Source organism: Passer montanus, unplaced genomic scaffold (assembly GCF_014805655.1).
Source record: "Passer montanus isolate IOZ18808 unplaced genomic scaffold, ASM1480565v1 scaffold28, whole genome shotgun sequence".
Classification (NCBI taxonomy): Eukaryota; Metazoa; Chordata; class Aves; order Passeriformes; family Passeridae; genus Passer; species Passer montanus.
Window position 1 is genome coordinate 3,516,062 of NW_024367483.1, and position 26,013 is coordinate 3,542,074.

General features: G+C 40.5%; 1 protein-coding gene and 1 long non-coding RNA gene across 2 annotated transcripts in view; one reads left to right on the forward strand and one right to left on the reverse strand.

Annotated features, from left to right (window-relative positions):
- Positions 1–26,013, reverse strand: part of HTR1F (5-hydroxytryptamine receptor 1F) — a 104,776-nt gene that overhangs the window by 65,570 nt on the left and 13,193 nt on the right. The gene's annotated exons all lie outside the window — the stretch shown is intronic.
- LOC120504111 overlaps positions 4,734–26,013 on the forward strand; it is a 32,367-nt gene continuing 11,087 nt past the window's right edge. Inside the window, exons 1-2 of the long non-coding RNA XR_005627948.1 lie at positions 4,734–4,797; positions 11,093–11,175. This is a non-coding gene — a long non-coding RNA (uncharacterized LOC120504111). The remainder of the gene's footprint in view (positions 4,798–11,092; positions 11,176–26,013) is intronic.

Genomic DNA, 26,013 nt, shown 5'->3' on the forward strand with positions numbered 1-26,013 from the left:
TGGGGACTGGAACATGAAGTAGGCTCAGAAAAATGCACCTATGGCTGCTCTTCTTTGCCTGGGAATGAGTGACTTGAGACAAGATTCTCTTCTGCCCTGCTGGGCTTGTTCTCAATCTGTTTTGCCAGGTCAAGACACAGAAAAGAAGGCACAGCAATGGAACAGTGCTGGGCAAGAAAGGGGCGGGGGGGGGATTGCTAGCCCTCAGCTTAACGATAACCTTCAGGGTCTGGAGGATTCCACAGAAGAAAAGTCTGGATGAGCAATGCTGGAGATGTGGCAAATGGCTCATAACTAGCCATGGTCTGCATGGAAGTGGTTAATGGTAGTATTGGGTTTATGATTTGTGCTCAAAGAGCCTAAGCAATTAGATTTACTCCTAAATACCACAGGACCCATGGGGCTACTTGAGCAGTGAGGATTTCTGCTGTGGGAAAAGTCTCTGTAGTGACTAATACTTGATTTAGTAGTGGGGATGGTAACAGCTGAGACAGAACGTGCTCAAGGTGTGTCAGTGCTGGAAACACCATTGAAAACTTTGATCCCAAGGATGAGGGTCTGGTCTGGCCAAGATTTGGGAAGGGGAGTCAGAGGGAAGGATAGTGGTAGAATGGGGAGGAAGGTCACATTTCCTGCTCTGGCTGTTTTAGGGGAAACAGGAGGGAGGAGAGTGACTCCCTGCACACTGAGACTCTGCACTTCTGGGGCAGCTAAATGGAAGATGTGGGGCTCCAGCACTGGCAGAATTGAGCATACAATTTGTAATGCCTACATTGTGAATGCCACCTATAGCTGATGCTGATCTGAAGACTAAGATTTGCTGCTGCTTGGTGCAGGACCTTGAGGACTTCTGCTGACAAAACCCACTAGCATATGGATGCTTTTGAAAGAAGAAGGTGTTGCTGAACTCTGGTGAAGGCTGCGTTTCAGGCAAAGATTACATTTAAGGAGCTTGGCAATGAGAATTCAATAATTATGTTTATTTTTCCCTCCTAACATATTTGCTTGGCAGTTTAAGGGAAGGATTGATGATAATATAAAGCAAGTGGCTCCAGATGTGCCAGAAAGATTGAGAGGAAAGGAGGTACAAGCAGGGTGAAGGCTGGATGCTGACAGCAGGAGTGGAGTTTCAAGGGAGGCTGCTCAGAGTGAGAACAATCATGAGTGAAAGAAGGAAAGGGGAGGGAGAAAGCATGAGGGAAGAGGCAAAAGTCAAAGGGAATTTCCAAAGGCTTCTCTCTTCATCCCTCCTCCTCCTCGTCCTCTGGATACACCCTGACTTAACCCATGCCCTCTCAAAAACTGAAGGAAAACCTGAAAGCTACAGCTCTCCTTCCTTTATGTTCACACTAAATGGTTTGATGCCTGATTAAATGACCTGGCCAATTTCAGCATCCAGAGATCACTGCACCTTTTTCACCTCTTTTTCTCTTGCTTTTTAGCAGAAAACAGGACACAGCTGATTTTTTTTTTTAAAGAGTACTTTTGTTCTGAGCATTTAAAATAAATATTTTTATGTTGTGTGTCTTAACATTTCTGGATATTGGTCTTCATCATTCACAAGCACAGGAATAGCATGTCAAAAAAGTACCAGCTACTGTATATCATGAAGAAAATGCATAACACGGTATTAGATTTACCTATATCTGTGTATATATTTGCATACGAGTGAAGGACTGAGACACCAAAAATCTCCAGATCTCAATAAAAGGGTTGAATAAAAGGAGAAGCAGGATACTGACTGTGAGGGTGACATGATATTGTAACCTGAAAACTAATTAAGGAAAGAACAGAATTTAAATAACATTTGGATGCAACAGCAGGAAATACAAGGAACAGGTGTTTAACAAGATTTCTTTTGACTGTTTAACCTCTTTGCTAATGCCAAAAATCCCAAACTCTGTCAGACTTCTGCTTTACCTCGTGTCAGTAGTTGTCCTTTTGGCTATTTTATGACTCAGAACATTTATTCTGCTGTTAGTTTGTCTCTAGGGACCTGGGTCTCTGCCATTAAGTGTTTTTGATCTCCATTGCATGCGTTGTTTTCTCTTCAGGGAGCAGTGGGATTACATGGTTGCAAATAAGGCCCAGAGTTTGTAACTCTGCTCTGTGGGCTCACAACAGCATCTGCAGGAGAGATCACCTCACAAAACTGGGTAGGATTTGTTTCCCAACACCTAGAAACCAGGGAAGGCTTTTCTTTGTGATCACTATAACATACAAAAGCATAAATAAGTGTTTTGCAGTGTTTCAGGTATTTGTACAGTCTGGAGGGATATCAGTGAAGAGAGTAGGTCTCTGACACCCTGCTGAGTGACTGGGATTACATAATACACTTTATGTACACATCTCTTAAGAAGCTCCTTGTTTAAGTGACCTTCTAGCAATGAGCTCTTTCTCTCTTTTATATTCTGATTTCACACTGTTTCTTGGATTTAGAAAACGAAAATAATTTCAGGTGATACATACCCGCTTTAACAGTCACCTTTTAATTGTGTAAGTGTTTACTTCCATCATGATTTTAAAAAGTTTTTTCCTGAATTTCTTTTGTTCAGTGTTTGAAGTGAAGAAATTGTTAGAATAGTATCTCTGTAAAAGCATGCTTTCTTTAGCAGGGGGTTTCAACAACTTTAGACAATAGACAGAGTCAGTATTGGATGTCAGATTCTGCCTGCATGAACTCCCCCCCCCCTACCCCCACTCTCCTCCTACACACATTTAGGCCTCTACATGGCAGGGACATGCATCTCTAACTCTTTAGGCTCGTTTTCAGAAATTGATTCCATTAGCTGCTGCTTCTTTTTGTTATTTTTCCCTTTCATCTTCCTCATTGCTTTCCGCCCAGCATGCAGTCCAACCTGCTGGCTGATGCTCTCCTTCCAAATTAGAGGGTTTGACACTAGAATCTTCCACAAACAAACTGATCTGTCTTTTCACCCCATTCCTCCAGTAGATGTATATATGAGAACTTTCTCCTCAGCCTTGCTCTCCTGTCCCTGACCTCTCTCTCTCAGTACAGAAGGGCTGTGCTCCCTGTCAGGACAGCACCCTCTGTCACCTCTTGCTGGCTCAGGGCTGTGACATTTGTTGTCAGCTCTTTGTTGCTTACTGGATGTTATCTCCAGGGCTGATGGTGGCCCAAATTCCCCTGCCAAAGATCCTGCTTAATCTCCTTCCCTATTGTCATCATCAGTTATGATCTGTAGGTTTTATGGTTTCTTTTTCCAGTTTCCCTCCTTTTTTTGTTTTCCCCTCATAACAAGTGCACCAAGGACACACTTGCAGTGTTCAGGGACCACCCTGATCTCCAGGATGGGACTGCTGGAAGGGGAAAGAACATTTCTGACCTGAAGAACCTATCAATAGATATACCTAGCTCAAAACTTCCCACAGATTCCTTAGCTTGAACGTATTTTCCAATCTTGAATTTAAAAGTAATCAACACCACTTGGAAACAGGAGATCCATTGTGCAACATGATCCAAATTCTTGCAGTGTCATGTCTGAAATCAGTGTTTCAGCCTCCATTTTTAAGCTCCTGTGACGCAGGAAAAGAACCAGGCTTAGTGCAGGATGCAAGAGACTTGATTGTGGATGCTGATAGAAGGGTGGGCTTGAGTGCTTAGACAGGATTCAACCCATTAAGCAGACAGATGCTTTAATGTTTCTTACCCTAGAGGGTTGCTTCCTATACAATACTTCATCTTTTATGATCTTAATTAATACTAATTGGTAGATGATTGCCTCTAAAAGTACTATTCTATGGAGAAAATTAATCTCTGATATTACAGTGAATGATATTTGGGAGAAACCATAAGGTACTGCTGCCCTATGTAAATGATTAAATAGATTGCCTTTCTCTGTTTTGATTTGTATCTGTTTATATATTGTTTTCCTTGATAGTCTATATTGTACCTCCCACACCTGGGGAGTTTAATCACATTTTTTAAACCATAATGTGTGGCTAGACAAGATCACACTTTTGAAAACTGTAATGAACACTCATTATTAAATAAGGAAAATAGCTCTTTTTTCTTTTTCTTTGTTTGCTTTCAATCAGCATACTAACTCTGCTTTTATGTAGCATTTCCTCCTCTATTTATATAGTAGGGTGATTTAATTTTTGATCTATTCTTATTTTGAGAAGGAATCCTGCTGCATACATCCCCAAGATCCTCTTTTAGTGAAGACTGTGATTACAGAAAAGTAGAAGCAGAGATCTTAGATCTTAGTAAACAAAATCAGAGGATGAATTAATGTTTAAAGCTGGCTGTGACACTGAACTTGCAATTCACTTATTATTTTTGGCAGCAGCATGTCCAAACTGCCAAGACCATTCTTGGGAATCACAGCTGTGATGTCTATAATAGCTGAACTACAGGAAAGCTGCAGTTAGGTCATACTGCCTTGTCACTGCACATGAATAGTGCAAGTGATAATAGTTACCATTACTGCCTACTCATTTTGCAGCATGTTTTGTTCAGTTAAAACAATTCCAATTATTAATAGCATGATAAAATTGTCTGCTGAGTGCATTCCCTCCTGCTCTACATGGTTGACTCAGGTAAGGAGGGTGGTAGGAGTAGATCAGCCCCAGCTGAATCCAACTGGGCCCTGTGGGCAAGGGCAGAGAAAGGTCATGGAGTGGGCTGGGAGGGGAGATCAGGGGAGTGGCTGGGGCCAGGTGGTTTTTGGAGGCCACCTGGGAAAGGAGAATTTTCAAAGTGAACCTGGGGAGAGGCCAAGGTTAGTCAGAGCCATCGATGGAGGGGAAGAAGCTTGCTGAGCACTCTGTGCAGTGAGTACTTGAACGCATTTTCATAAGCAGGAAAAGGTCTCAGGAGTTTATTATCAGCCAGAGCTGCTGGTCAAGGGGGAGGTGTTAAAATTAGATGCTGAGCTGGAAGGGTATTTGGAAATTGATGCTTATTACTGTGTTTTAGCAACCTAATTCTCAGAGTAAGTTATATAGGGCGTGCTGCCAATTATTTTCAAACAGAGCTTGACAGAGTGCTCCTGGCCTGAGGTAAATACTACCAGCTCCAGAAGAGCTCAACTGCTGTTTCAGAGCACTTACATAAACGTACATTCCACATCTACAATTATTTGTTTTACAGGATTAAGTTTCTTTTAGATACTATTAATGGTTTGGAAACCTGTGCCAGCCTCCTGCATGCACAGGCTGCTTGACCACAGGTGTCTGATTTAGAAGGTCTGCAAAACATCTACTTTGCATCTTGCAAGCAGTCCAGAAGCAAATTGCTTGATAATGCTGTTACCAAGACAGGCCATATGTGGTAAAATGGGAGAAGCCAGAGACAAACAAAATATTATAAAAGCCTAAGTACTTGCAATAGTAGGTGATATGATGCAAGAATTGTCCGGAGCTCCAAAAGATTCTCTCTCTTGTTAAAGGTAGTGAACTGAGTTTTTTTAAATTTTATTTTTTATTTCTTAATATTTTTTTTTTGCTCAGATTTTTGCTTTTCTCAGCTGGTGCTGAAATGGTTTGGCTTAGCCCTGAGGGAAGTGCAGGGGAATTGTTGCCCCTAGACCTGGGGATTGAATTTTGGCAGGGAAACTGGCACGTGCTCCTCACAGCCCGTTTTGAGCTGCAGCCAGTCAATGGGGCCAGCCTTGGGGCAGTAAAGCTGAATGCAGAAAGACACTCTAGATTTAATCTCACAGGATTTGGGGCAGGAGGAAAGAAAACTTGGAAAACAAATAATGTGTCACATGTAGAAAGAACTTTCTTGCTCTTGGCAGGCAAACAAAACAAATTGTGGTGCAGAGGCTTAATACACTATAGGTGCAATTTTTTAAAAAATAGTAATTGTTTTGGCTGTACTGCTGCAACAATAACTCAAGAACCTGTAGTACAGACTTGTTTTTCATTCTGCAACAATTCTTAAGTTTATAAATCCCTGCATAATGTGATTGAACCATGTTTTAAAACAGTGAGAGCTCTTTGTCCCAACTGCTCTGTCTGGAAGATTGATCCAGAGTTTCATGCTGATAAGCATGAAAGCAATTTTTTTCCTTTGCCCGGCTTCGAGTTCTATCTGGTGCATTACGAGTTCATATTTACTTGAATTTTTACTGATGTCTTTGAAACAGATCTTATTTTCCTGTTTGCCCCCTCTCAACTTTGACATGAAAAAACTGTCCAGGCTCTTGTAACTTTTCCATTCCTGTAATAATTTTTCTGTCCTTCCTCTGTACTCATTCTAAACTTACATTACTTTTTTCAGAATGTAAATTACTAGTAAAGTAGTCCAAATAGTATTTCAGTGAAATCTTTTAAAATGGTCTTTTTCTCTTCCAAAATTATCTTGCCTAAAGCATTTTCTGATGTAATTAACTTCTTCCACACCAGCATCACACAAATAACTCGCAGCAAATGCTGATTGACCAGTGCAACCTGATTCTACTTCTTTTAGCCATTTCTTTGACATAATCTCTATGGAAATAGTATGAATTCTTGATATTGATCCCTAATAAAATAGTGATTAGGGATACAATTCCATCTCCTAAGCTGTAAATAATATCTTCCTTTTTTTAAATAATATTTTTCTTTTTTTTTTGTTATTGCCTCTGGGCATAGAAACCTGAGAGCTCCAGTCACGTTGGGCAGCATTTTGTAAGGTCATATTTAAGGATAAAAGCATAAATCTCACCCATTGATCACCTAAAACCTCCACACTTTCCTGAGACACATATAAAACCTAAAATGTGCCCCATGCAGGTTGGTGATCGTGGTTACACCAGCAAGACAAACCCTGACAAGGGTTTGGTTGCCAAATTCACTCTTTTGGATTAAAGTCATAAATAAAAAGGCAGAACAAACATAATAAAGTTGGATGCAATACTCAGCCTTATGAAGCTTTTATGCATTTAATATGTGCAAGAGCGAAAACAAACATGAATTTGAATATAAAAGAAATACTGTAAAGTGAAGAGATTCTGTTTGAACAAACAATTTCATCCCTGATTTTTCTTTAGAGTAGGTGTTTTCAAAAACAAAGTCAGTGTTAAAAACGCCACTGTAAGCTGCCATACTAGAGGATGATCTGGAAGTTTTTCCTATAGCTTTGTAGTGAAACATTGCAGACCTTGCTCTGATCTCCTGTCTATAACCAGACCATTTATCAGGCAATGTTTAGTTATGGGGAAGAAGCAGGTAAACGTACAAATGGCACAATCAAACAAAACACATTTAATTGCAAAAGTTTGGGGTTATTCACTATGTGGAAAGTGGACTATATCTAAGACAAAAAGCCGCTGTTCTATTCCCTAATAGTGACAGATTACAAAAAATTACGTTCCACGACTCCCACAAGTCTACATCTGATGTGCTTGCAGGGACTAAACACAAGTCACTCCTCAGAGAATACTGAGCTGTGAGGGATGCTGAAAAGAATGTGGGATGGAGGAGGCAAGATGGAAAGATGGAGGGAAGAGCAGATGATGTTCTCTCTCTGACGAGACACATAAAAGCTGAACAGCCCCATTGTACACCAACGTGTTTTCAATACCTACATATTTTCAAAATGCATTAGAAATGGATTGTTACTACGTCTAATGTGTGTCACCAAAGCACAGCTTGTCAGGGAAAGAAGAGACACAAAGCTTGAAGACAGAGAGAAGTGTGTTCAAATCACAACCTTGTGCTCCTTCAGAAGCTTTGTGCCATCTATTCTCCTTGGTATTTCTTGTAGTTAAAGGCATTAATGATACTCCAAAATCTTATCCTTGCAGTGTCCAAAGACAATGTTTGCAAAGTATTTTGATGGCTAAAATACCCACCAACTAAACAACACTTTTGCCACTGGAGCTTGTGCACTCAGATGCATGGATAATAGGAGGTGGGCAGCTCTCTGTACTGGACAAAGAGAGCTTTGTGAAGAAAAGTTTATCTGAAATTTTAAGAGTTTTACCAGAGCTTTACAAATTCATATGCACGGAAAGCTAGAGAATAAATTGCTGTACAGAAAATTAATAACTGAAGTACTGAAATAAAATGTTTATAGTGAGCAAAAATACTATGCAAGGATGGTTTGGTGTGTCAAGAATGTCTTGTAGGAGTTATTGAAGAAGTAATGTAAGTAAAGACAATTTGGGCTATAACAAGGAAGTTAAGCAATCAAGAGATGAGATCCAACAAATATCAAATGTCAGAAATTTATTTAAAAGCCACAATAGTGGCAATATCATCTTGAAGGGTGTCATAGATCCATCTCAGTTGATGAACAGCTAATTAATCTTGTAATGCTAGAAGCTAAAATAATCCCAGACAGTGGCATGGGTGAGGTATCTTTACATCTGGAAGAGAATATATGATGAAATTAAAAGCTTCTCAGATCAGCCAGACATTCTTTATGCTCAGTGTAGTGTTCTTCTCTCATCTTGTTCTTCCCTGAAATGAACTTTTTGGCTTGATTATTTTTATAATAATTTTGTTTAGGAGGAGTAAATGTTCATAAAATTCCCATTCCACTTTAAGTATCCTGAACCAGCTCAGCCTATGACTGAGAATATTTTTGCTATAAGAGAGCCCCTTTACTTGAGGAAATTAACACAGCATTCCAGTGACACAATTCTGAGAGGAGTGTGATTTTTATATAACCTTAATCCATCCATTTAAAAGAAGTGATGCAGTTTCTACTTTTAATGGAAATTCAGTTCTGCAGCAGAAAAACTTTCAGGGAAGAGAGAAATGTCCTTAAATGTAGACACATAGAAGTGTTTAGGCTTGAAAAGACCCTTGAGTCCAAGCATTAACCCAGCATTGCCCAGTCCTCCACTAGACCATGTCCCTAAGCACCACATCTGCATATCTTGTAAACACCTCCAGGGGTGGTAACTCCACCACTTCTGTGGGCAGCCTGTTCCAGGATTTGACAACTTTTTCCATTAAGAAGTTTTTTCCTGATATGCAATCTAAGCCTCCCCTGGCACAACTTGAGGCTGCTTCCTCTTGTCCTGTCTCTTGTTACTTGGGAGAAAAAAACAACCCCCACCTGGCTGCACCCTCCTTTCAGGGAGTTGCAGAGGGTGATAAGGTTCCCCCTGAGCCTCCTTTTCTCCAGGAGAAACACCCCCTGCTCCCTCAGCTGCTCCTCAAAACCCCTGTGCTCTAAAGCCTTCCCCAGCTCTGCTGTTCCTCTTTGGATGCCTGTAATGCAAATATCTATAAATTACGAGGATTTTTTTTTCATTTTCTTAATGTTCAGTAGTCTTTCTAGGGTGCAGTGCATTGCATATGAAAGTAAAATGTCTGAAACAGATGAGAGGATTTTGTCTTTTTCACTTTATTGGCTACAAAGAGAGTGTGGGATGGCCTGCCTGGATAGGTTTCTAAGTTACATAAGAAAATCTTGTCTCAATGGCACCAATTGGTATAACTTCATTAAAAAAATAGACTCATAGAAAATATATGGTTGCTGCATTACTATATTTTGTATGAATATCTGGCTGGACTGAAAATTGGCTGTGATAAATCCAGTGTGCTTTAAAGTGGATCAGCAATACCACTTGGCAAATCTCTCCTACTAAGCTAGGATTTTTTTCTTTTCTACTGAGGAAAAGGGAGTTCTTTTATACTTAAACATATAGTCCAGAGTCCACCTGGCTGAGGAGATGCTAGGTAGATCATATTTTTTGCAGGTCTCTACTCTGAAACCTCCTGCAGGAGTAAAATACCTGAGGTTCTACTTTTGGGTCAGTTCAGAGCAGAGCCTACAGCCCTGTTCTCAGCAGCAGCTCCTCACCACAGGCAGGAACCACCATAAATGAAGTTTTTTATGGGGCCTGTAACTGTCCCAGATCTCTGCAGTTGCTGTAACTGGCTGCAATTCCCACAGTCCTGGAAAAGTCCTGTTCCCTAATAGTACATCTCTTTTGAGGGTGTGTGCTAAACTACAATAGAGAGTATATGTTATTTAGTTAATGTCTCAAGTGAGAATTTTGGAAACTGGATATAGACCTTTCCTGATCTGTGCACAGTACACAAAGGACTGTGCCAAATCTGAAATTACCATGACTAAACAGCTCTGCGTTAATCATCTTGCAAATTTAATTTTAAAATGAGAACAAGAGAACTTAAGCTCATCTTTCACGTCTCTGAGGGGTTCTTTTTTAAACTTTTTATTCCCTATTCCTCCTTTTCCCTGTTCATCTACTGAAGAGTGAAAAAAGGACCAGAACAGTAGATTTCATTTGGCTATTGATCCAATGTGTTAATGCTTCTACCACTGCCATTAGAGCTGCTGTAGCTGGAAAATAAAGCAAAGGAAATATTATTCTTAAATTTCTCCAACTGGTCTACTGGGTTTTCCTACTTCACATTCTTCCTGAGTGATAGAGAGTACTTTAATTTGCACAATATTAAGACAAACAAACAAAAAAACCCACCCCGAAAGGCAAGCCCATCAGAACCACTTTTGGTAGCCATAAGTGTGTAAAAGCAGTGGCTAACTGTGCCACCCTCATCCACACCTGTGGCAAACCAAAAGGGAATACATATTGGTTTACCCCTACAAGAATCTTCTGATTTGTGTTTCCAGCACATAACAGCAGAAGCAATGCACAGGCTAAATGATTTAACAGCTAATAAAATAGTGACTGTCCAAACTGCTTGTACAAATAAAAGGTTAGATCAAGTTCACACTGGGTTTTCTTAGACATACATCTAAAATGCAATAAGAATTCTAAAGGGAACACATAGTGCTTAAAATACCAGTGGAAATTCAAAGATTCTGTTCTGCACCTGTGCTAAAATTCATGCTTGAGGCAATGCCATGAGAGAAACATAAGCTACTGGCGTGCATCAAAATGAAAACTTCAGGCTTCTATTTATGCACATTGATGCATGGTACTGGTGCGTTATGTGCATCTAAAAACAAAAACCATTTTCTCTCCTCTTTGAATGTTTGAGGCCAGAAGGAGCAAATAAAGCCCTGCCACAGGGAAAAGAGTTCTCTTGTGTTTTTGTGGGGTTAGAAAGGATGGGGCTGTATCTGGGTCTGGCCCCTGTGCTTGTGGCGGTCCAGACACCACCCCAGCAACCCATTTGTCCTTGTTCCACCCCTTAGCACGACATCCCAAACCCCCTGCTGACATGACTTTGGCATTCTGAACCAGCAAAAAACGATGCCTTGGAGTACCAGAGGGAAGGGTAAGCCAATTCCCTGTATTATCTCCTTTATCTGTCCTGCCTTTTTTTTTTTTTTTTTTTTTTTTCCTTCTTGTCCCTGGGCTGTTAGGGAATTGGGAATTGTGGTTAAAGCTGCTTCTTCAGGCTGATGCTTCAAATCCAGCCCAAAATAACAATGGCAGTTTCAGTGTATGTAAAATTAACTTTTCCCAGGTTTCAGTGGATCCTGGGCTGCACCACTTGAAATAATTGATAGTGCTGCCAGGAGTCTTAGCAGACAAGCCAAAGTCTGCAGTTGTGATGTCCCCAGAGGTCCTCCTGGAGATCTGAGCTGAATCATATCCAAGGGGCAATGGGAGGTTGTTATGGAGCTCAGGTTCTTTAGTCTACATACATGTTTTGAAGGGGTGGAAAAAAACAGCTTACACAGATACATTCCCAGTTATATTCACCAGGTACATGTCCTGTACACAAACACTGTTAGCAAAATTTCTAAAAGCTTGTAAAACAGTGTAGCTTGCTGCTCAGATATGAACTGGCTGTGTAATGCCTCACTGGATGTCTGATGAGAATGCTACAACTGTATTTTACTGATTACTTCTGGCTTTATAGAAAAGCTAACACTTCCTTTAGTTTTAAGCCACAAAGCTCTGTCCAGCTCTGCAGGCCATGGTTTCTGCCCATTACTCCAGCCACCCTGCTAAAATCTTTTGGTAAAGCAATTTTACATTTCTCAGAGGATATGACAAAAGGGTGGAAGAAAATAGCAGAAAGATATAGGGTCTAAAAAATAGATGAAAATAACACTGAATCAAAACAGCATCACCTTAATGGTCCTTCCTTAACTGTTTAGTTATTAACCATTTATCTGAGAGCAAGAGACACAGATGGCACTAACTCCTCACCAATGCATAGTGCACGATAAATGTCATGTTAAAATATTGTATTAGTGTAAATTAACATGTAATTTTCCCACAAACTTCACTCAGTTTGTATGGAATTGATGTATTAATTTATTAATATTTAATGCTTCTACTCTGTGAGCTCCAGTAAGAGTTGTCTGTAGACTTTGTCTGTTATTTACAGGCACATATAATTGTAGTTGACAGCAGGAATGTAAAAATATTTGCAGGTAAATTTTACTCAAATAAAAATCTCAGCAACTTAAAATTATTTGAGGATGTTGAGGAATATATTTTAAACGTTAACCAAAGAGCAGTTAAACGTATTTCAAACTGTCCCATCTGGCACAGCTGTAAATAACAATCTGTCTGTTTTAAACCGTCCTCTGTTGACTGTGTCAGCAAATGTCAGGATTATTTGCTACTAGCTGACAATTTCATCTTTGAGTGTATTTATAAAGTTCTGCAGCACTGACACTAGTACATATATCATTTCTTGCGGATCAGTATAATGCTGAAAGAATCTTTGTGCAAACATACTTAAAGCTCTTCATCTTTATGTCTGAAGATGTTGATATGGATGGAGTTAGATTTATCACCATCTTCACTTTGATCCCCTTTCCTCCAAAAAAAACCGCAATAAGCTGAAAAATTCATGCATCTGGAGAAGTAGGGAAGAGAGTTTCATCTGCCACTGAAATCACTTAGGCATGAGGGACTGGCTGACTTGTGGATTTGAGTGGGTACAGCATAAATGTCTCATAGATATTGTGTGTGGCACAGTGGTCTTTCATAAGTGCAGAATTTATGGGTGTTTCCTAGCTACTAGATGAGTGGTGTGTAATGTGATTCCATAAATTACTGTGAAAAGCAGATAGCAGTACAATAAAAGTAAATATTGTTAGCAGGAACCAGTGTAGGTTACCCTGTATGAACAAAGGAAAAAAAATTGAGAGATCACCTCACTCTTGCTCATGAGGGCTTTCATACTGACCTCACACTGGCAGGGATTCCTGACCTTTGTTCTAAATGAAAATCAACATCTGGCCTGCTGGGTTGGATATAAGACAAATATTATGTGGTAAAGTGTGTTTTATGAAACACATTTTTCATTCTTTAAGTAGCAATTATCAGTTTGTTGCTTCCAGTTTAAAATAACTGCTCACTGTATCAGATAAAGAACGCTACCTGTGCCCAGGCCATGCTGTTACCCTTGCACAATGCACATAAAACTTTCCAACTTTCTAAGGCCAAAAGTGGATGAAAACAAAAGTGAGACTTTTAAGCACTAAAATTTACACTGTTTCTTAAAGAAGAAAGCAAAACTAATTGGCTAATTTTCTCTTTTCAAGCCCTGGAAACTTATTTGTCCTAGAATATTTTTCCATGGGGTTGGGTAAAGAGGAGGTGCTACAAGTGTTCAGCCAAAGGCAGAGTAAGACTAATGTGAAAGCAGCACTCAGTCCCAGGTATCTCAAAAGCTGCTCTGAGAAGAGACTTTATCTAACATCTCCCACTTCGATGTAAAATTACCACCTACTCAGTATGTTATTTATGTGTATTCAAAGGCACAGCTACTTGCTTGCATTTCAAACTGATGTTTTAACTATTCTCTTTGGTGTGCTAGCCCAGCACAGGAGATGTGCTGACAGTAAACCAGGTCCAACATTTTCTTGTACATCACTGGCGTTGTTTGTGAGGTCTGGACTGTACTGTCTGTGCAAAAAAAATACTGGCTAGACACAATGCTCAAGTGTCAGTGAAACAACTGGGCCAGAGGATTCCTCATTAATGGTAATTATGCATGAGAAGGACTTTGCTTGATTGTCAGCTTGAGTTGGTAGCACTGACAGATTGGGGAAACCAAACCAAATTTAGCTTGCAGATAATATATACTTTACATGGAAATAACTGACAGACAACGACTTAGAAAGTTCCTGCCTGTTGCTAGTGTGACCACTTTGCAGACAGAACCATCATATAAATGGAAGGAAGTAGAAAGCACCACCACCCTCTCCTGAAGGTTTCATTGTGATCAAGTTAAATTTGTTTAGAATGGAATAGTTGGGTACAGAACACCTTTAAATGCATCATGAAAAACGTGTTGATAAACAGCCTGTCCCTTCTGTGAAACATAATTGGAGAAAAAAACAGCTTTAATGGAAGGGTCTGTGAAATTTAGTGTCTGTGAGGTAGCCAGATTTAAGATAGACTGGGGTATTTTTGTTGCTGTTAGGTTTATTTAAAAGCAGAATTTTCTTTCTGAAGTTGAAACTTTTGAAAGAAGTAGTCTTGCATAAGCAGGATTGCAAAACTAAAAAAAAACACCCTTGCCCAAAATCCTGAACCCTCTTCCATGTGGGATAGCAATAGGGTAACGACATCCCAGCATCCCTCCAGACCCCTTCATGCTTCAGGGCTAGAAGGAGAGCAGATTCTCTGGACCTTCCCACAGCCCCCTGTTCTCTTGTTGCACTCTCTGGTTTGTAGCAGTGTCTGAACTACATCAAACTGTTGCTCTGAGGATGAGAAAATAGATGCTAGCAAATTTAATTTCTAGCTTTGAAAAAAGTTCTGTGATCTAATTGAATTCTATAACTGCATATCAATTGTTATAAAGGCAAAAAAAAATCCAAAAACCAACCATCAGCCCACATTAAGAAGATTCAATAGAAAATGGAATTTTAGGGATAAATAAATACAAGTTAGCTATGAAATGTCTCTTTTCAGTGGAAGAACAATTGAAGTGCATACTTATTCAACAGATTTATTTTTTTTAAGCTTTCAGAAATGACAAACATTAAAGTTGACTGAAAGGAGAAATTACAGAATTGAAATTTGTGGTGTGTATATATATATCTGCAATTATTACTTAATAAGATGCATTCAGAAGTAGTAAAGATGTAATATGCACTGAAAATAGTAGGCATGGAAGAAAATTGCATCAAGAAAATGAATTAAATTGGATTTCAAGCCATCCATTACACAGTGGAAATGAACTTAGAATAGAAAGATATGGCTTGACATGCAAAATAATTATTTTTAAATGCGTATATGCATTAAAAGGTTGTGTCAACATGCAGGCACAACTCCAGTGACCTTGTCTGGTAGGGCATGGGGAATTTCACCATCAGACTGCTGCAGGCTAATTAGCACTGCTCTCGTTTTCCAAAAATAGAATAGTCAACTTTATTCTTTATTTGCAGAACCCTTTTTCTCTTGGACTATTGCAAAGCTTTTTAATAAGAAACCTTGAAGTGAATTTGTGAAATGAGTCAGATATTTTAACTGGGTGTGTCAAAGCAAATAAAAAGGGACTTATCAAAGTGATGTGTCAGTGGCAGAGAGAGCTGGCTGAAGAGTTCACAAAAAAAATATACCCAAGTTTGGTTGAGCCCTTTGAGGGAATATCCCATTTGCTTGAAACTTGAAAAGCATAACAGTAATCACATAAAGATACTCGTGCCTTCCATTCTATTCTCATATTTCAATACAGTCAATAATTTGGTTTTGGTCTTACAAACTGCATAAACTCAATTAGAGTTAAGAAGTAATTGACTGAGGGAAAATAGTTGGTTGCTTTTCCCTAAGTGTGTTTCTCAACTGGGTAGCATGGGTAGAGTCAATTCCATGAGTGGAGGGTGAGCCATGTAGGGATTTCAACCCCTGCTACAGCAGGCAGGGCTTGACTTTTCCATTTCCTCCCTCCTCTCCAAGAGAAATTGGAAGAACTCAGTCTGTGCCATGCCAGCACATTCAACAGAAACCTTTGCCTTCTGTGAGAACAGAAAGAACAGACCTGTTTGTTTCTGGTCTAGGAATGGTCTCTCTTCTACTCACCTCAGGCCAATTCATCTCCAAATTCATTACCCAAACTCATTAATCTCCATTTTGAAATACTTCTATGCCAATTACCCTTAGAAAACTGTTCCCCAAACCCAACCTCTTTGCACTGAAGGTTGGATATGTTCTTCCAACTTCATGTTGTGTTTGCTCTCATGGCAACATAACCCTTCAGCTAAAAAATTATTTTCCATTTTTTGGTTTTTACTTCAATTGTATATTTGTTGACAGAATGCTTATCTGCCAAAGCTGTTACTTTGGCAAACTCAGCAACCTCTTTGCAGTTGTATGGTCAGTTAAGAATGGATTGACACAGCAGAATTATTGAAAGTATTTGCTCTACCTGCTATTTTGCATCCTGTTCTTTCAGAATTTTGCTGTGATGATTATTTGGTCTCAAAAGACCAAATAAGCTCCTTAGCAATTTTTTCCTAACCTTATTCCTCTTAGCCATTCTGCCTCTTGTTCCACATTCAACATCATCTCCTCTGATTGAAACGAGGCACAGAGTTCTTTACCCAGTTTTTGGGTTTTACCCAGATTATCTTTTATCTCTGTCCTTCCTGCCTAACTCCATTGCCCCCATCTTATTTTAATATCCTTTGCCAAGTCTAATTTTCACTGTGAGTCTGCATTTGTTAATTTCTAACACACAGCTTAATTTGATGCTCAGTACTTTCTTGTTGGTTCTTCATACCCAACATCTGTTTTTGTTACCACTGTTCATCCTACTGGGCAAGCCTATTTACACATTTAAAAGAGCAATCAAAGACTCAAACGATGGGAAAACACATTCCCTAAATGTGGTAATGCACTGTGCTTCACAGCTTCTATGTCAGGTCAGGTTATTCTAGCAGCCTGTTTTTGTTGTCCTAAAGGAAACTCTCATTAGACAGATGCAACATTCCCTTTGCTTACTTGGCATTGCTTAGTATGTACCATTTTCTATGTGGCTTTCAGGCTATATTCTGAGTGAAATACCTATTTGTGTTATATAAAGATTTATGTGGCTTTACGTAGCTTCTATATTCACTCCTAAATGGTGATGAAATGAAACTTTTCTATTTACTCCATGGATGACATTTATGGACTGAGCAAAAATGAATGTGAAGTACTCTGGGAATTCAGAAGTGAAACACAACAGTAGTATTGGTTTCCTCAAGAAAGACATGATTTTTGATACGGTGGTGTAAAATGAACACTAACCAGAATTTCAGCAATAAATCAACTTTTATAACAAGGACAGTACATTAAGCATAGATATATTTATGTTAACGCAGAAGTTTTCAACTCTGTTTTGTACGTGTGTTTAGCTAATTTCATTCCTCATATTCTCCACCTGCTCCCACACATCTAATAACTCCTTATTAAGGTTGCCTTTTGTTGTCTCCCATCCTGTTTCTCTTGAATTTCCTTGAATTGCCTCTTTTTTCCTACTGCAGTTTGTTTTCAGCTCCTACTTTCAGAGAAATTTCTTGCTTCATCTGACCGCCTTCATAAAACTAAGCAGCTTTTGCCTTGAATATTTTGTGATAGGCAACTTGGAGCACTGTAAGGTCTCTTGCCACCTCAGTGTGAGGGGAGGGGAAGCTGTCCTTTGCAGCATCTGTTGCCTAGCAATGTTTCTCAGGTGCCTTTAGCTGTGCTGCATTGTGATCAAAGCTGGAAAGGCTGAACGTAAGGGAAAGCGAAAATGGGCTTGAAAAACACCGCAATCAAAGCATAGCTCGGTGCAACGTTCATGATTTCTACATGGCAGTGGAGAGAGCCCAGCAACACGTGCCGTTGTGTGCAAAAGGCTTAGCTCTGCTTCCCAAGTGCACTCCTTGGAGGAGAGGAAGCAGCATCGCCATCCAGCAGTTCTCTGCTGGACTGTGTGGCACGACTCTGCTTGCTCAGGAGTCAAACTGATAGAGCTCAGCCTGGATTTCTGTTCTGTTCACATCACCTGAGACTTTTTCACTCACCATCAGGTGGCATTAGAACCAGAGCCCGGGGAGGCAGCATGTTTCCTGTGGAATGCATTGTTGCAGGTGAGAGGGAGCACCCTGAGAAGCTCTACTGCTTTTCACCCAGGCATCGCTCAAAGATCCAGGCGTGGATTTGCATGTACCAGGCCATCACTGTGACCCATCTGAGCTATTTCACAACATTCCAACTCATCCAGCCCAGCCCCTCATTAAAGGTGGGAAAGTTCCCCATACCTTAACACTGACCCTGTTGTTGTAAGGCTTAAAAAATAGAAATTGTAGAATAAATCTCGTGTGAGAAGGATTTGTTAATATGGATGATGCCCAAGTTACTGACACATCAGGCTAAGTTCTACTTGTGAGATGATACTAATAGCAACACTGCACAACCTTAGATGCAGTGGTTAGTAGCATTCATGTTACAGGGAAAAGGAGATTAATTATCCTTGCAAAACCAATCCTCTCTAAGTGACATCATCACGATGGGCATATCTAGATTAAGACAGTATGGCCCCAGCCTAAGATACCATTTTCCAAAACTGTGTTTATAGTTTGGGTGTTTGGGTTATTTCAGTGTGACTAATAATTAATTTAGGCATTCATACAAGTGTTTTATCTATGAAGTGACCCCTGAATAGAAACATGATTATGTACTCTGTTGTTTAAAAATTGCATTCTCTGTGTAGTAGATAAAATTCCAGGGATAAAGATAAATAAATCATCCTAAAGACAAAACTTCTCAGAAAACCAGAAAGATTGGGGTACAGTAGCTAAAAAAAAAAATCTCATGGTAATCTCTTGTCTTTCTTTAAAGTTCACAAAAGAAAAGATTTCATCACCCTGTCTTGCAAAAGTGTGAGAGGGAAACATGGTAGAAAGATGATTTTGAATTGCACTTAAAACTTTCAGCACTGCTAGAGATTTAAGCAGATAAGTATCTCCCCCAAATAGCAGCTGCCAAGCAAGACTCTTCAGTGTTTTTGGAACTTCACAATGACATTTCATATACCATGCTTTTGGCATGTGAACAAAATCCATACCCTGCTGCTTCTCCTTTTCCTGATACTTCCTCAATTAGAAAGATCTTAGGGTTTTGGGTTTTTTTTTTTTGGTCACAATTTTATGTATTTTATTCATAAAAAGAAAATGAAATTACTTTCAGGGAAAAGGGAAGTTAGTAGCATACTCACCCATCTCCATGATTCCTGCAGTATTTTCAGACTTCAGCCATTCTATACTGCATGTGAGTTTCAAGTTTAAACTGATCATTTGTTAGATAACCTTTCAAGAAGAAGAAGATAGTCTCATGTTTTGTTGACTGGAGAAACTTCAATTGAAAGTCTTGATTTGCAACAGCTTTTTCCTTAACTTTCTGAGCTTGAAACATCAGTTTTTCTGTCTCTGTTTGGTGTCTGGTTTGAAGTTTTCTCAGAAAGGTGTTTCTACAGTTCTTTACATGAAAGCAAGGGAATGAGCCTTCAGAAGTAACAGATATAGGACTTTTAGTCTGAAGCTATTTTTCTTTGCAAGGCTGGAGGAGGGAAAGGAGATAGGAATGAGATGGTAACAGTAGAATTATAGTTGGACTGAGAGTCTCACTGATCCCTATTCTGGTTTTGGACTTGCTCGAGCTTCCACAAAATATACCTTATAAATCAATAAATCAGTGAAGGCTTTTCCTCCTCTTTAAACTCCGGGAGGGAAAACATTCATCTCCCTGCTTTTGAAGGCTTGGCTACAATGCAAGTTATGAGAAATTATGGTTTTATTTGAAAAATTTTGCACAGCAACTAATGGCCAAGATTGGTCATTCCTCACTACCCTTTTAAATCTGTGCTGCAATGCATCTTTGACACCACAGCACCCCCAAAAAAGTTAGTCCCATGATTGGTTAGTCTCTCATATAGAAGGGCTGGGAAAAATTCATTGTGGGTGTTTTTTCCCCCTCAGACGGTGGTGAGAAACCACATAAGAAGATCTGGGAATGCTGGAACTGGAGACCAACAGAAACTCAAAAATCTTCTGTATCATTCACGTGTCTTTTGCAAACCATGCTCAAATTCTAGCTGTTGTGTGCCAGCAGGGAAGGAAGGGGTGCAGTGAGATCCCCTTGGGGGTGCTGCTGTCACTGGGTGTGCCATGGCACAGATGGGTGGCCACAACAGTCAGTGGCTTTGTCAGTCTGGACAAAGGAGGATAAAGTCTAAGGGATAGCTTTTGTAAACTCTGCCTGCACCAAATGGACTTCCACCTGCTCGGTTTCTGGGCTTAGGAAATCGGTATTCATTTTCAGGAATGGATGTGACGTGGGATGAGGGTATTTAATGGTATGAGTGTGAATATTCTCCAGCCATGTTTTGGACCCTTTTTGCAACCCTCTTGCCTGTGACTGGAGCCCTGCTCCCTGGCACAGGGTGGCTGGGCAGCAGCAGACATCCTGCTGTTCTCATCCACTGGTTTGTGGTGTCTCTTGCTGGCTGTGCAAAATACAATTTCAGCTGTACCCTCAGTGGCTGCAAAGGAATGAGATTTTGGAAGGGTGGAAGGACAAAGGCGGTGCTTGCTGCAGAGCCAGAGGTAACAGAGCAAGGCTTGTTCACTGGGTTTTGCACAAGGGCTGTGGCAGCAAGAAGACAACAATTTCCATGGATGAAAGGTGTGTTCAGAGACACTTTACACGGCTGGTGATGCTGCCTCTGGTGCCCTTGTGGGTAGTTGTGAAGCCTAGTTGATCATAAGTGCCTCATCTTCCTAATTTTAATCTACAAGCTCCATTGAATCTTTATTACCCTGCCTGAATGCTTTTCCAGTGTTTCTGAAGAAGGGCAGGGCATTACTTTTACAGTCCAAGTGATTTTATGAAAGGGATTGAACTTGGGTCAACAACAACTCATCCATAAGAAGTGCAAGTTTTAGGGAACTGAAACATAAACCCTATCAGAAATGGCACAACAACCTAATTCAGTGCAACCATGTGGATGTGGAAAACCTTCAAATTATCAAATTAATTCTAGCTTTTGCTCTTCCTCTGAGAAGAAAGCATGATGTTATTTTTCTTTTCTAGAAGCTTTGCTTTTTCTCTCAGTGCTGAAGAAAAGTGAGAGGCTGTTGCATCCTGGAAGGAAGAGATTTCAGTATGCACAGTGTGCACAGCCTGGGCATTGCTGTCTGTGAGGGGCAGGGCTTGATTACGGAATGGTAGAGAGTGACCATATGTTACCAAAGTATTTTCCAATTCTGTTTCTGCACTATCTTCAAAAGCAATTTTTCCATATCCCTGTATCCCTGCCTCTTACAATTCTCTCTCTCTCTCTTTTTTTTCTCTTTCTTATTTCTTTTCTCTTTTCCCTGATTTTATTTTATCCTCTCCTTCTACAAGACCTCACTTTTTTCTCCTCCTTTTCTGGTCCCTGCCCAGACTTCAGGCTCTTATGTGTTCTGCCATTCCCTTTCCAGTTCTTAGCCCAGAAATCTGTCAGTTGTGCTGGAATGTTGCTGAGACAGAACTAAAACAGTGGTAGAGTAGGAGAAGGAGTTAAAACCAAAGACTGGGAAGCTTTGAAACAGAACACAATAGTTATTGTGCTAATTTTCATCTCCATAGCAACACTAATGCAATGTCTTTCCCTCACTCCTGGAATTCCCCTCCAATGTCTCCTCCTGGGCTCAGCCTGGAGACCAGCACTGGCACAGGGACTGGGAGGGTGCCTGTATGGCTTTGAATTGTTGGAAAATGGATGAGATTTGAAGAAATCAGTAGTAACCTCCTGGTGCAACTCTATGGGCTGCCCCTGAGGTGTGGGACAGATCTGACCAGGAGGTTTGTCACCAAGGAACTGAAAGGGTCTTGTTGAGATGGCAATGACAGCTGGTGCAGTAGACAGCAGTTATTCTGTGTGGAGCTTCTCACTGAGGTTCTGTGAGGATGAGAGGTCAAGGTCACTGTTACAGGTGACCCGTCAGAGAGACACTCTTGCCTTTGACTGTATTATCCTTGAAATTTGGGGCTAGGTCACCTGAAGGTCTGAGCAAATTGCATAGCAAAAATACTAGACATTTTGCACTATTTTTTTCTGAATTCAAAGCATTAATAGTGTGAGACTGTGATTAATGCAAACTCAGTATCTTAAAATCTGTAGGCATCTTTACATATCTTACTTTGGGTAATGTATCTTGTAGAAGGTAAAGGTAGCTGAAGGCTCAGAGCATCATTCAAACTGCAAAGCAAACTACAATCTCAATTGCATTTTCTCCTATACCTGATATCTTGGTAACCATGCTTGCATTATTATAAGCTTTGGGAGCTTTTTTAACCCTTGTGGTGCTATCATACTGAGCAAGAAAAATCTGGGAGGGAGGAGACTTTTTGATACTCCACAAATGCAAGTGTCCCAACACTGCTGTGCCATTTGGAGAATGCCAGAGGGCAAACTTTGAAGAGGCATAAGAAGCACCAAGAGGGAGATGAAAATGTTAGAAAGTGCTGTTGTGACAGATGGTGAGATGGTAGGCTGTTCTCAGATGGAAACATGTTGAAGAGTTTTGCTTCTCCAGTCTGGACAGCTTCTTGAGAACAGGCTGGGGGCAAAAACATCCAGAAAGCCTCAGAACAGCCTTAATGTGTGAGCTGTAACTGCTGGTGGAAAAGAGTCTGTGAGGAGCTCTCTCAGTAGGTGTAATGTTTGAACATGTCCTGGTAGCAGTGCTGGATGTCCATGAAGATCAGGACATCCAGCCTTGGCTGAGAAACATTAATGCTGTCCACAAAATATGGGAATGCAGTGGTGATCTTCCTAATAATCCATTAGTGTCATTTGGAGCCAAACCAGCACCTACTGGGAGCCTTTTTTGTCAAGGGACCTTGACTTCTCTTGCAGTGGGGGAGTATCCAGGTTCCCTTCTTGGCTCCTGGTGCTGCTGGATCAGCTCTGGCACTGCTCTGGCAGCTAGGAATGAGCACAGAGCTGTTCCTTTTGAGAAGGTCTTTACTTGGATTCCTCAGGTTTGGACTAAGAGAAGATCTCTAGGAAGGTGTGTAGTTCTGCAGCTGGAACGCTGTGGTGTTTAAGTGGGAATGTTACATGGGCGCCCCATGGAAACAAGGAGCTTGCAGCTAAACTGAGGGCTCAGTGAAGGAAAGCTGCAGGAAAGTTAACTAAAACCACAGAACTGCTTTCCCTGTCAGCTGACTCTGAAGTTAGTGATGTCATTTTCAAGCAAGTGTTCCATTCCATCAAAATTTTATACTTACTATTCTTACATACCCTTCTTAGCCTGCAGACATGAGGCATTTCTATTAAAAAAAATTAAAATAGGAATAAACCTGGGCATCTTTTACTTCCTCCACTACCTTCTGTCCATCCCTTCTCCCATCTTTAAATCCCATATCCTTAACACCCAAATTAGGGACCTTCCTCTCCCCACATATTCAGAGCCTAGAGCGTACATGTAGCTTGCAGAGCACTGAGTGGGCTTAATGTACCATCAGGCTGGAACGTGTTAGGAGCTAATTCTGGGATGCATGAGCACAGGAATTGTCATGGGAACACAGCCTATAATCAAGAAGGATAAAAATGCCAGTAGGAAACCAGGCTATGGGAGACTTCCATCATGTTGCTCAAAACAACCTTAAAGAGAGAATTATTTTGCAATTATTTCAAAGGAGACACCATGCCGTGGAAACCCCTGACAAAGCAAATTGCCTGTAATTAATAAAAGAGGGAACTTTAAAAGAGTATTTTCTTCTAGTTATATCCAAAGACATAAACCTGCCCTTCTTTTAGACCCACTAATAAGAAAAAAAACCCCCAACATTTGGGGAGTCAGTTTCCCTCTGACTGAAACTCAGCTAGTAAACATTGCGTAAAAATATGTTTCCTCACTTTTTCTTTTGTTTAACTGACAGAAAGGAAGGTTTGGCTCAGCCTACCACATAGTCAGATGCTTTCTTTTAATCCAGTTTCCTTGGGAAATAACAGTTACATGATTGTGCCATTGTCAGTCCTCATGAGCTCCTTTTGAAGTCATTGCCCAGTTTCAACTAAACTTGCAGACAGATCAAGAGTCCCTTTGCCTTTGATGAAAACAAGCAGATACAAGGCAAGCCCCTGTTAATGGAAAGGCCACAGCATGTGTTCAACATATTATTAGACATTAGAGAGCCTGTGTGAGGGAACAGAAGGACTGAAAACTTTTGTAAGAACAAAAACTACAGCAAGCAAGCTTTAAAAGTGTCACTGGTCAGATAACTTTTTGGGAGTTGCTGTACTAAGCTCCATGATATAAGTACTTGTAATTGTTTTCTAATTCCAACCTGTGCAGGGCCTTCTGATAATTAAAGTGTCAGCGCTTCAGTGATGAAAAGCCCCATTGAAAATCAATGTTCAGTTGCCATTGCTGCTTGCAGAGAAGACAGAAAGGTCTTGTGAAGGTCTGCAGAACCAGCTGTGAAAGCCTTCTGTCAGCTTGGTGGGAGGGGAGAGCTGTAAGACCAAACCACCATTTGCAAATTCTCATCCTTTAAACTTAGGGCTGGCTATAGAGAAAATCAGAGGCATGTCTTTTATGTGGAGGCCTCCAGAACTGCATGTCCTGCTTAGAACTTATTTGCAGGTATTCTGCCTGTTCCCATACCAAGAGAACAGACTGAGTAACCCTGACTCAAAGCTGCAGGGAAGATCCTCACAGGAAGATCTGCCAGGATCTGTCAGTGTAAGCAATGGCACATCCTCACAGAGCTCAAATGCCTTTTACCCTTCAGTGTGGATTTTATTCCCAGTTCTTTGTTAATCAGGGGAATGCTCCTCACCTTGCTTTATGAGTCAGGACAGTGAGATGTAGGGAGACTATATGGTGACACCAAGTTCACACATTTTGGCAGAGGATGGAGTTAAACCCAAACCCTCTGAGCTGTTGGCTGGCAGTGACTCTGAGAGATGTGGGAAGGGGCAGCCTTGGGCTCTCTGCAGGGTGGAAAGCTCTTCCATGTGCTCTGTGACCTTCTTCCCTTCTCAAAGCAGCTCTCTGATTCCTGCTTGCACTTTTCTGACTGTGCTTTGGCTTATCAGGTTTCCCAGAAGTGACCATTATGCCATCACTTTTGAAGTGACTTTTGAGTATAACCCAGTGCAAGACTTGGTATTACAAACCTGCTTACAAAAATGGATTGCTGCCTTCCCTTGGAGCATTCATAAACTTTGTCCAAAATTACTCCAAAGTAGTTGCTAATAGCCTAGATTGACTCTGACTGCATAAAAGACAAGTAATTTCAAATTATGAAAATTAACTACTTACATAATTTGATTTATTCAGTTACAGTCTCTGTGAGGATTTAATGATGGTGCCTTATTCCTAGCTCTGCTGCTGAACTGACAATATATCACAAGTGTGATTCAGAAAGGTCTAGCAAGAATGCTGGGGTGGTATGAGGGAAAAACAGGTAGATGATATAGAAGAACTCAAGTTTCAGTCTCTGGCTTGTAATTATTCCATCTTTTTCTCATCTGTGTTTATCCTATTGCATTTTGCTTTAGCTGCTTCTTTAGGATCATGTTTATTATGTGTATTAATATGTATATTTGCAATCTGATTTCATCTTGTAGTGGAATTCCTGGCTCAGGCTTGCTGGACTTTTGCAATCCATGAATGATTCCTCTGCCTCAGAAATGACTTTCCTGTATCCCTACTCCACACAAGCAGGCACAGCCCCTAAATCCAGCCCAGCTCCTGCCTCTTGCTAAGGAAGATGCACCCTGCAGCCACTTGCAGATGCTGGCACGGAGCACATTCATAAGTCCCTGACAAGGAGCATAAGGGATGGTGGTGGTGTGTGCCTGTGTCTGAGAGGCAGCAAGCTAACAGCAGGAAAACCTGTTTAAATAAGGATTTACTTCTGTAATCAGACCCAGAGCCCCGTGGCATGGTGTGTGGTACAGCCTCCTCCCTAACACAGGGAATCTAAATCTGAAAAGCAGAGACTGCACTAGGAATATTTCTATCTTCACAATTTATTTGTTAAGGTATTACCCTTGCTCTGAATTCTACTTCACACTGGCCTCTGCAATCACTCAGCTAAAATGGGGTAAAAAACAGGCAAGCACTTGCACACAAAAAACATTGTGACTTGAGCAAGGGGCACTTAGAAG